This window comes from Drosophila simulans, unplaced genomic scaffold, assembly GCF_016746395.2.
Source record: "Drosophila simulans strain w501 unplaced genomic scaffold, Prin_Dsim_3.1 Segkk74_quiver_pilon, whole genome shotgun sequence".
In the NCBI taxonomy this organism is placed as follows: Eukaryota; Metazoa; Arthropoda; class Insecta; order Diptera; family Drosophilidae; genus Drosophila; species Drosophila simulans.
This window is the reverse complement of record NW_025416871.1, coordinates 1-9998: the sequence shown is the minus strand read 5'-3', so window position 1 is coordinate 9998 and position 9998 is coordinate 1. Positions and strand designations below refer to the sequence as shown.

The following is a 9998-nucleotide window of genomic DNA, read 5'->3' as shown; positions in this document are numbered from 1 at the left end:
TCTTGTTATATTGGTAAAACAAGTATAAATTAAAAATGAAATTATGGATTACGAATGCTATATAAAATGGCCGTAATCGAATGGATATTTTACTTATAAATATATATTTAAAATTTTACCCAAAGGCGAAATATGAATTTTATTCAATATAATAAAATCATGGAATTATATAAAGTGAAAAATCCATATATCTTATATATTGCTTATTTCGATTCAAAAAATATGAATGGAATATGAAGGAAAAACATTATCTGGTTGATCCTGCCAGTAGTTATATGCTTGTCTCAAGATTAAGCCATGCATGTCTAAGTACACACGAATTAAAAGTGAAACCGCAAAAGGCTCATTATATCAGTTATGGTTCCTTAGATCGTTAACAGTTACTTGGATAACTGTGGTAATTCTAGAGCTAATACATGCAATTAAAACATGAACCTTATGGGACATGTGCTTTTATTAGGCTAAAACCAAGCGATCGCAAGATCGTTATATTGGTTGAACTCTAGATAACATGCAGATCGTATGGTCTGTACGACGACAGATCTTTCAAATGTCTGCCCTATCAACTTTTGATGGTAGTATCTAGGACTACCATGTTGCAACGGGTAACGGGGAATCAGGGTTCGATTCCGGAGAGGGAGCCTGAGAAACGGCTACCACATCTAAGGAAGGCAGCAGGCGCGTAAATTACCCACTCCCAGCTCGGGGAGGTAGTGACGAAAAATAACAATACAGGACTCATATCCGAGGCCCTGTAATTGGAATGAGTACACTTTAAATCCTTTAACAAGGACCAATTGGAGGGCAAGTCTGGTGCCAGCAGCCGCGGTAATTCCAGCTCCAATAGCGTATATTAAAGTTGTTGCGGTTAAAACGTTCGTAGTTGAACTGTGCTTCATACGGGTAGTACAACTTACAATTGTGGTTAGTACTATACCTTTATGTATGTAAGCGTATTACCGGTGGATTCTTATATGTGATTAAATACTTGTATTTTTTCATATGTTCTCCTATTTAAAAACCTGCACTAGTGCTCTTAAACGAGTGTTATTGTGGGCCCGGTACTATTACTTTGAACAAATTAGAGTGCTTAAAGCAGGCTTCAAATGCCTGAATATTCTGTGCATGGGATAATGAAATAAGACCTCTGTTCTGCTTTCATTGGTTTTCAGATCAAGAGGTAATGATTAATAGAAGCAGTTTGGGGCATTAGTATTACGACGCGAGAGGTGAAATTCTTGGACCGTCGTAAGACTAACTTAAGCGAAAGCATTTGCCAAAGATGTTTTCATTAATCAAGAACGAAAGTTAGAGTTCGAAGGCGATCAGATACCGCCCTAGTTCTAACCATAAACGATGCCAGCTAGCAATTGGGTGTAGCTACTTTTATGGCTCTCTCAGTCGCTTCCCGGGAACCAAAGCTTTTGGGCTCCGGGGGAAGATGGTTGCAAAGCTGAAACTTAAAGGAATTGACGGAAGGGCACCACCAGGAGTGGAGCCTGCGGCTTAATTTACTCAACACGGGAAAACTTACCAGGTCCGAACATAAGTGTGTAAGACAGATTGATAGCTCTTTCTCGAATCTATGGGTGGTGGTGCATGGCCGTTCTTAGTTCGTGGAGTGATTTGTCTGGTTAATTCCGATAACGAACGAGACTCAAATATATTAAATAGATATCTTCAGGATTATGGTGCTGAAGCTTATGTAGCCTTCATTCATGGTGGCAGTAAAATGTTTATTGTGTTTGAATGTGTTTATGTAAGTGGAGCCGTACCTGTTGGTTTGTCCCATTATAAGGACACTAGCTTCTTAAATGGACAAATTGCGTCTAGCAATAATGAGATTGAGCAATAACAGGTCTGTGATGCCCTTAGATGTCCTGGGCTGCACGCGCGCTACAATGAAAGTATCAACGTGTATTTCCTAGACCGAGAGGTCCGGGTAAACCGCTGAACCACTTTCATGCTTGGGATTGTGAACTGAAACTGTTCACATGAACTTGGAATTCCCAGTAAGTGTGAGTCATTAACTCGCATTGATTACGTCCCTGCCCTTTGTACACACCGCCCGTCCTACTACCGATTGAATTATTTAGTGAGGTCTCCGGACGTGATCACTGTGACGCCTTGCGTGTTACGGTTGTTTCGCAAAAGTTGACCGAACTTGATTATTTAGAGGAAGTAAAAGTCGTAACAAGGTTTCCGTAGGTGAACCTGCGGAAGGATCATTATTGTAAATATCCTTACCGTTAATAAACATTTGTTATAATACAAATAAATACAATTTACCAAATAAAAATATTACAAATGATTCTACGGAATCAAAAGTTAAAGTGAAAATAAAATGTAGATGGCTTTTATTTTATTTATATGTGGGGCTTGGCAACCTCATAAAAAGACTTTAACATTATTAATGTTGTTGTGCGTATTTGTGGCAGTACTTACTACAACAACGGCGTTCCTATAAAAACAAATTCTCGAAAATGGAAATCGAAGAAACTAAACTAATTCGAAAGTGGAAGTCGAATTAAAATTAAAATAATTTTGAATGTGGTAATCGAAATAAGTTTGTGTGTATATGGACCATAATATACACGCGTTGCGAATATGTATTGTTCATCTATGTTATGAGCATACGTTGGCTAATGCAACAACCTAAAATATACAATGTTTGTACCTGTCATCCATCAGGTTAATGTTTTATATAAATTTTGCAGTATGTGTCACCCAAAATAGCAAACCATAACCAGATTATTATGATACATAATGCTTATATGAAACTAAGACATTTCGCAACATTTATTTTAGGTATAAAAATAATTTATTGAAGGAATTGATATATGCCAGTAAAATGGTGTATTTTTAATTTCTTTCAATAAAAACAATATTGACATTATATAAAAATGAATTATAAAACTCTAAGCGGTGGATCACTCGGCTCATGGGTCGATGAAGAACGCAGCAAACTGTGCGTCATCGTGTGAACTGCAGGACACATGAACATCGACATTTTGAACGCATATCGCAGTCCATGCTGTTATGTACTTTAATTAATTTTATAGTGCTGCTTGGACTACATATGGTTGAGGGTTGTAAGACTATGCTAATTAAGTTGTTTATAAATTTTTTATAAGCATATGTATATTATTGGATTAAATAATGATTTTATTCATAATATTAAAAAGAAATGAAAAACATTATCTCACATTTGAATGTGAAAAAACGAAGAGAAATATTTTCTTTTTCAATCAAATAATACTGAGAAATGTCTAGCATAAAAAATTGAAATATTTTTCATCTAGAATTGTCTCTTATTAATGATTCGAAAAAAAAAAACTTGGTTATGTTATTATTCTTCGTTGGTTCGTTAAATGGATAAAAAATAACTTTGCTTACAAGAACTATTGGAACTATTTATAACGAATTTAATTGATTGTTTTATCATTTATATATAAAGAATTTATGGCAAAATATAGTTATATATACAACCTCAACTCATATGGGACTACCCCCTGAATTTAAGCATATTAATTAGGGGAGGAAAAGAAACTAACAAGGATTTTCTTAGTAGCGGCGAGCGAAAAGAAAACAGTTCAGCACTAAGTCACTTTGTCTATATGGCAAATGTGAGATGCAGTGTATGGAGCGTCAATATTCTAGTATGAGAAATTAATGATTTAAGTCCTTCTTAAATGAGGCCATTTACCCATAGAGGGTGCCAGGCCCGTATAACGTTAATGATTACTAGATGATGTTTCCAAAGAGTCGTGTTGCTTGATAGTGCAGCACTAAGTGGGTGGTAAACTCCATCTAAAACTAAATATAACCATGAGACCGATAGTAAACAAGTACCGTGAGGGAAAGTTGAAAAGAACTCTGAATAGAGAGTTAAACAGTACGTGAAACTGCTTAGAGGTTAAGCCCGATGAACCTGAATATCCGTTATGGAAAATTCATCATTAAAATTGTAATATTTAAATAATATTATTAAGAATAATGTGCATTTTTTCCATATAAGGACATTGTAATCTATTAGCATATCCCAAATTTATCATAAAATATAACTTATAGTTTATTCCAATTAAATTGCTTGCATTTTAACACAGAATAAATGTTATTAATTTGATAAAGTGCTGATAGATTTATATTATTACAGAGCGTTAATTTTTCGGAATTATATAATGGCATAATTATCATTGATTTTTGTGTTTATTATATGCTCTTGTATGATTAACAATGCGAAAGATTCAGGATACCTTCGGGACCCGTCTTGAAACACGGACCAAGGAGTCTAACATATGTGCAAGTTATTGGGATGTAAACCTAATAGCGTAATTAACTTGACTAATAATGGGATTAGTTTTTTAGCTATTTATAGCTAATTAACACAATCCCGGGGCGTTCTATATAGTTATGTATAATGTATATTTATATTATTTATGCCTCTAACTGGAACGTACCTTGAGCATATATGCTGTGACCCGAAAGATGGTGAACTATACTTGATCAGGTTGAAGTCAGGGGAAACCCTGATGGAAGACCGAAACAGTTCTGACGTGCAAATCGATTGTCAGAATTGAGTATAGGGGCGAAAGACCAATCGAACCATCTAGTAGCTGGTTCCTTCCGAAGTTTCCCTCAGGATAGCTGGTGCATTTTAATATTATATAAAATAATCTTATCTGGTAAAGCGAATGATTAGAGGCCTTAGGGTCGAAACGATCTTAACCTATTCTCAAACTTTAAATGGGTAAGAACCTTAACTTTCTTGATATGAAGTTCAAGGTTATGATATAATGTGCCCAGTGGGCCACTTTTGGTAAGCAGAACTGGCGCTGTGGGATGAACCAAACGTAATGTTACGGTGCCCAAATTAACAACTCATGCAGATACCATGAAAGGCGTTGGTTGCTTAAAACAGCAGGACGGTGATCATGGAAGTCGAAATCCGCTAAGGAGTGTGTAACAACTCACCTGCCGAAGCAACTAGCCCTTAAAATGGATGGCGCTTAAGTTGTATACCTATACATTACCGCTAAAGTAGATGATTTATATTACTTGTGATATAAATTTTGAAACTTTAGTGAGTAGGAAGGTACAATGGTATGCGTAGAAGTGTTTGGCGTAAGCCTGCATGGAGCTGCCATTGGTACAGATCTTGGTGGTAGTAGCAAATAATCGAATGAGACCTTGGAGGACTGAAGTGGAGAAGGGTTTCGTGTGAACAGTGGTTGATCACGAGTTAGTCGGTCCTAAGTTCAAGGCGAAAGCCGAAAATTTTCAAGTAAAACAAAATGCCTAACTATATAAACAAAGCGAATATAATACACTTGAATAATTTTGAACGAAAGGGAATACGGTTCCAATTCCGTAACCTGTTGAGTATCCGTTTGTTATTAAATATGGGCCTCGTGCTCATCCTGGCAACAGGAACGACCATAAAGAAGCCGTCGAGAGATATCGGAAGAGTTTTCTTTTCTGTTTTATAGCCGTACTACCATGGAAGTCTTTCGCAGAGAGATATGGTAGATGGGCTAGAAGAGCATGACATATACTGTTGTGTCGATATTTTCTCCTCGGACCTTGAAAATTTATGGTGGGGACACGCAAACTTCTCAACAGGCCGTACCAATATCCGCAGCTGGTCTCCAAGGTGAAGAGTCTCTAGTCGATAGAATAATGTAGGTAAGGGAAGTCGGCAAATTAGATCCGTAACTTCGGGATAAGGATTGGCTCTGAAGATTGAGATAGTCGGGCTTGATTGGGAAACAATAACATGGTTTATGTGCTCGTTCTGGGTAAATAGAGTTTCTAGCATTTATGTTAGTTACTTGTTCCCCGGATAGTTTAGTTACGTAGCCAATTGTGGAACTTTCTTGCTAAAATTTTTAAGAATACTATTTGGGTTAAACCAATTAGTTCTTATCAATTATAACGATTATCAATTAACAATCAATTCAGAACTGGCACGGACTTGGGGAATCCGACTGTCTAATTAAAACAAAGCATTGTGATGGCCCTAGCGGGTGTTGACACAATGTGATTTCTGCCCAGTGCTCTGAATGTCAAAGTGAAGAAATTCAAGTAAGCGCGGGTCAACGGCGGGAGTAACTATGACTCTCTTTTAGATGTAAGCAAGGCATTCGATTCTTTATCGCATGCATCTATATATGACACCTTACGTGCTTATGGTGCGCCAAAGGGCTTCGTTGACTACGTACAGAATACGTACGAGGGTGGCGGTACCAGTCTCAATGGGGACGGTTGGAGTTCAGAGGAATTCGTCCCTGCTAGAGGAGTGAAGCAGGGTGACCCTTTGTCTCCTATTCTATTTAACTTGGTAATGGACAGGTTACTTAGAAACCTACCCAGCGAAATTGGTGCCAAAGTCGGAAATGCCATTACTAACGCGGCCGCGTTTGCAGATGATTTGGTACTATTTGCTGAAACTCGAATGGGACTTCAAGTATTGTTGGACAGAACGTTGGATTTTCTATCTCTCGTCGGCCTTAAACTTAATGCCGACAAATGTTTTACCGTTGGCATTAAGGGCCAGCCGAAACAGAAGTGTACCGTGCTAGAGGCACAGAGCTTCTACGTAGGCTCGAGAGAGATTCCATCATTGAAGCGAACGGACGAGTGGAAGTACTTAGGCATCAACTTCACTGCAACTGGGAGGGTTCGATGCAATCCGGCCGAGGACATTGGTCCAAAGCTACAAAGATTGACAAAGGCCCCCCTCAAACCACAACAGAGGATGTTCGCCCTTAGGACTGTCCTTATCCCACAGCTCTATCACAAGTTAGCCCTTGGGAGTGTGGCGATAGGCGTCCTACGAAAAACTGACAAATTAATAAGATACTATGTGCGAAGATGGCTAAATCTTCCGCTGGATATGCCGATAGCATTCATTCATGCACCCCCAAAAAGTGGAGGTCTCGGAATTCCATCACTAAGATGGGTAGCTCCAATGTTAAGGCTAAGACGATTGAGTAATATTAAATGGCCTCACCTCACGCAAAACGAGGTAGCCAGCTCTTTCCTCGAAGCCGAAAAACAACGGGCCCGAGATAGATTATTAGCTGAACAAAATGAATTGTTATCGCGTCCGGCAATAGAAAAATATTGGGCGAACAAATTGTACCTCTCAGTTGATGGCAGCGGACTCCGTGAAGCGGGCCATTGGGGACCGCAACACGGGTGGGTTAATCAACCCACGCGTTTACTAACAGGAAAGGAATATATAGACGGTATTCGTCTGCGGATAAATGCCCTACCCACGAAGTCTCGTACTACAAGGGGAAGGCACGAATTGGAACGACAGTGTCGTGCAGGATGTGACGCTCCCGAAACAACAAACCACATAATGCAAAAATGTTATCGATCGCATGGGAGGCGCGTAGCTAGACACAACTGCGTAGTAAATCGAATCAAGCGGGGACTTGAGGAGAGAGGCTGCGTGGTCATTGTTGAACCAAGTCTGCAGTGCGAATCCGGCCTTAATAAACCGGACCTGGTGGCACTACGACAAGATCACATTGATGTGATCGACATACAAATTGTGACAGACGGACACTCTATGGATGATGCACACCAGCGCAAAATCAATAGATACGACAGACCGGACATACGAACTGAATTGCGTCGCAGATTCGAAGCCGCAGGTGACATTGAATTCCATTCTGCCACCCTGAACTGGAGGGGGATCTGGAGTGGTCAATCCGTTAAAAGATTGATAGCAAAGGGTCTCCTCAGCAAATATGATAGTCATATCATTAGCGTCCAGGTTATGAGAGGCAGTCTCGGTTGTTTTAAACAGTTCATGTACCTGAGCGGGTTTTCCCGAGATTGGACTTAGCTAAAACGTTTGGTTCAAAACATTTGCTTGCTGTCTTGGCATAACATCAATAAAGGCATAAACATCGCAAAACAATGGTTATATATAAATGGCTATGAGGATGGTTTTAGTACGTAGGCGTTGCGGAACTTCGGTTCAGATAGAGCAATGAATCGTGCATGCTAGGAAAACTGACCACACGCAGTGTTGGCAGCCCTAGTATCTTTCGATAGATTTCCATACCTCCGCGATCAAAAAAAAAAAAAAAAAAATAGCCAAATGCCTCGTCATCTAATTAGTGACGCCGCATGAATGGATTAACGAGATTCCTACTGTCCCTATCTACTATCTAGCGAAACCACAGCCAAGGGAACGGGCTTGGAATAATTAGCGGGGAAAGAAGACCCTTTTGAGCTTGACTCTAATCTGGCAGTGTAAGGAGACATAAGAGGTGTAGAATAAGTGGGAGATATTAGACCTCGGTTTGGTATCGTCAATGAAATACCACTACTCTTATTGTTTCCTTACTTACTTGATTAAATGGAACGTGTATCATTTCCTAGCCATTATACGGATATATTTATTATATCTTATGGTATTGGGTTTTGATGCAAGCTTCTTGATCAAAGTATCACGAGTTTGTTATATAATCGCAAACAAATTCTTTAATAAAACGATGCATTTATGTATTTTTGATTTGAAAATTTGGTATAACTCCAATTACTCAGGTATGATCCAATTCAAGGACATTGCCAGGTAGGGAGTTTGACTGGGGCGGTACATCTCTCAAATAATAACGGAGGTGTCCCAAGGCCAGCTCAGTGCGGACAGAAACCACACATAGAGCAAAAGGGCAAATGCTGACTTGATCTCGGTGTTCAGTACACACAGGGACAGCAAAAGCTCGGCCTATCGATCCTTTTGGTTTAAAGAGTTTTTAACAAGAGGTGTCAGAAAAGTTACCATAGGGATAACTGGCTTGTGGCGGCCAAGCGTTCATAGCGACGTCGCTTTTTGATCCTTCGATGTCGGCTCTTCCTATCATTGTGAAGCAAAATTCACCAAGCGTTGGATTGTTCACCCATGCAAGGAACGTGAGCTGGGTTTTAGACCGTCGTGAGACAGGTTAGTTTTACCCTACTAATGACAAACGTTGTTGCGACAGCATTCCTGCGTAGTACAGAGGAACCGCAGGTACGGACCAATGGCACAATACTTGTTCGAGCGAACAGTGGTATGACGCTACGTCCGTTGGATTATGCCTGAACGCCTCTAAGGTCGTATCCGTGCTGGACTGCAATGATAAATAAGGGGCAATTTGCATTGTATGGCTTCTAAACCATTTAAAGTTTATAATTTATTTTATAAACGACAATGGATGTGATGCCAATGTAATTTGTAACATAGTAAATTAGGAGGATCTTCGATCACCTGATGCCGCGCTAGTTACATATAAAAGCATTATTTAATACAATGACAAAGCCTAGAATCAATTGTAAACGACTTTTGTAACAGGCAAGGTGTTGTAAGTGGTTGAGCAGCTGCCATACTGCGATCCACTGAAGCTTATCCTTTGCTTGATGATTCGATAAATAAATGATTTTTTCCTGTAGCCAAACACCTCGTCATCATCCATTTAGTGACGCATATGATATTTGTCCCATATCATATAATTAATATAAAGACTTTAAAGAATTGTATCAAATTGCCAAACAACCTCGTCATCAATTTAGTGACGCATATGATATTGTCCCTATCATATAAATTAATATAAAATTTTAATGAATTGTGTCAAGTTGCCAAACACCTCGTATCAATTAGTGACGCATATGATATTGTCCCTATCATATAATTTTGATATAAAGACTTTAAAGAATTGTATCAAGTTGCCAAACACCTCGTCATCAATTTAGTGACGCATATGATATTGTCCATATCATATAATTAATATAAAGACTTTAATGAATTGTGTCAAGTTGCCAAACACCTCGTCATCAATTTAGTGACGCATATGATATTGTCCCTATCATCATATAATTATATAAAGACTTTAAAGAATTGTGTCAAGTTGCCAAACACCTCGTCATCAATTTAGTGACGCATATGATATTGTCCATATCATATAATTAATATAAAGACTTTAATGAATTGTGTCAAGTTG

General features: G+C 38.8%; 2 non-coding genes and 1 pseudogene across 2 annotated transcripts; all 3 read left to right on the top strand.

Moving 5' to 3' along the window:
• The first annotated feature begins 248 nt into the window (after window positions 1-248).
• On the top strand, window positions 249-2231 carry LOC120285650. Its single transcript, XR_005544875.1, has one exon. It is a non-coding gene; the product is annotated as a small subunit ribosomal RNA (ribosomal RNA).
• A 683-nt stretch (window positions 2232-2914) lies between these two features.
• Window positions 2915-3093, top strand: LOC120285649. Its single transcript, XR_005544874.1, has one exon. It is a non-coding gene; the product is annotated as a 5.8S ribosomal RNA (ribosomal RNA).
• A 392-nt stretch (window positions 3094-3485) lies between these two features.
• LOC120285651 lies at window positions 3486-9426 on the top strand (annotated as a pseudogene).
• Window positions 9427-9998: the final 572 nt, after the last annotated feature.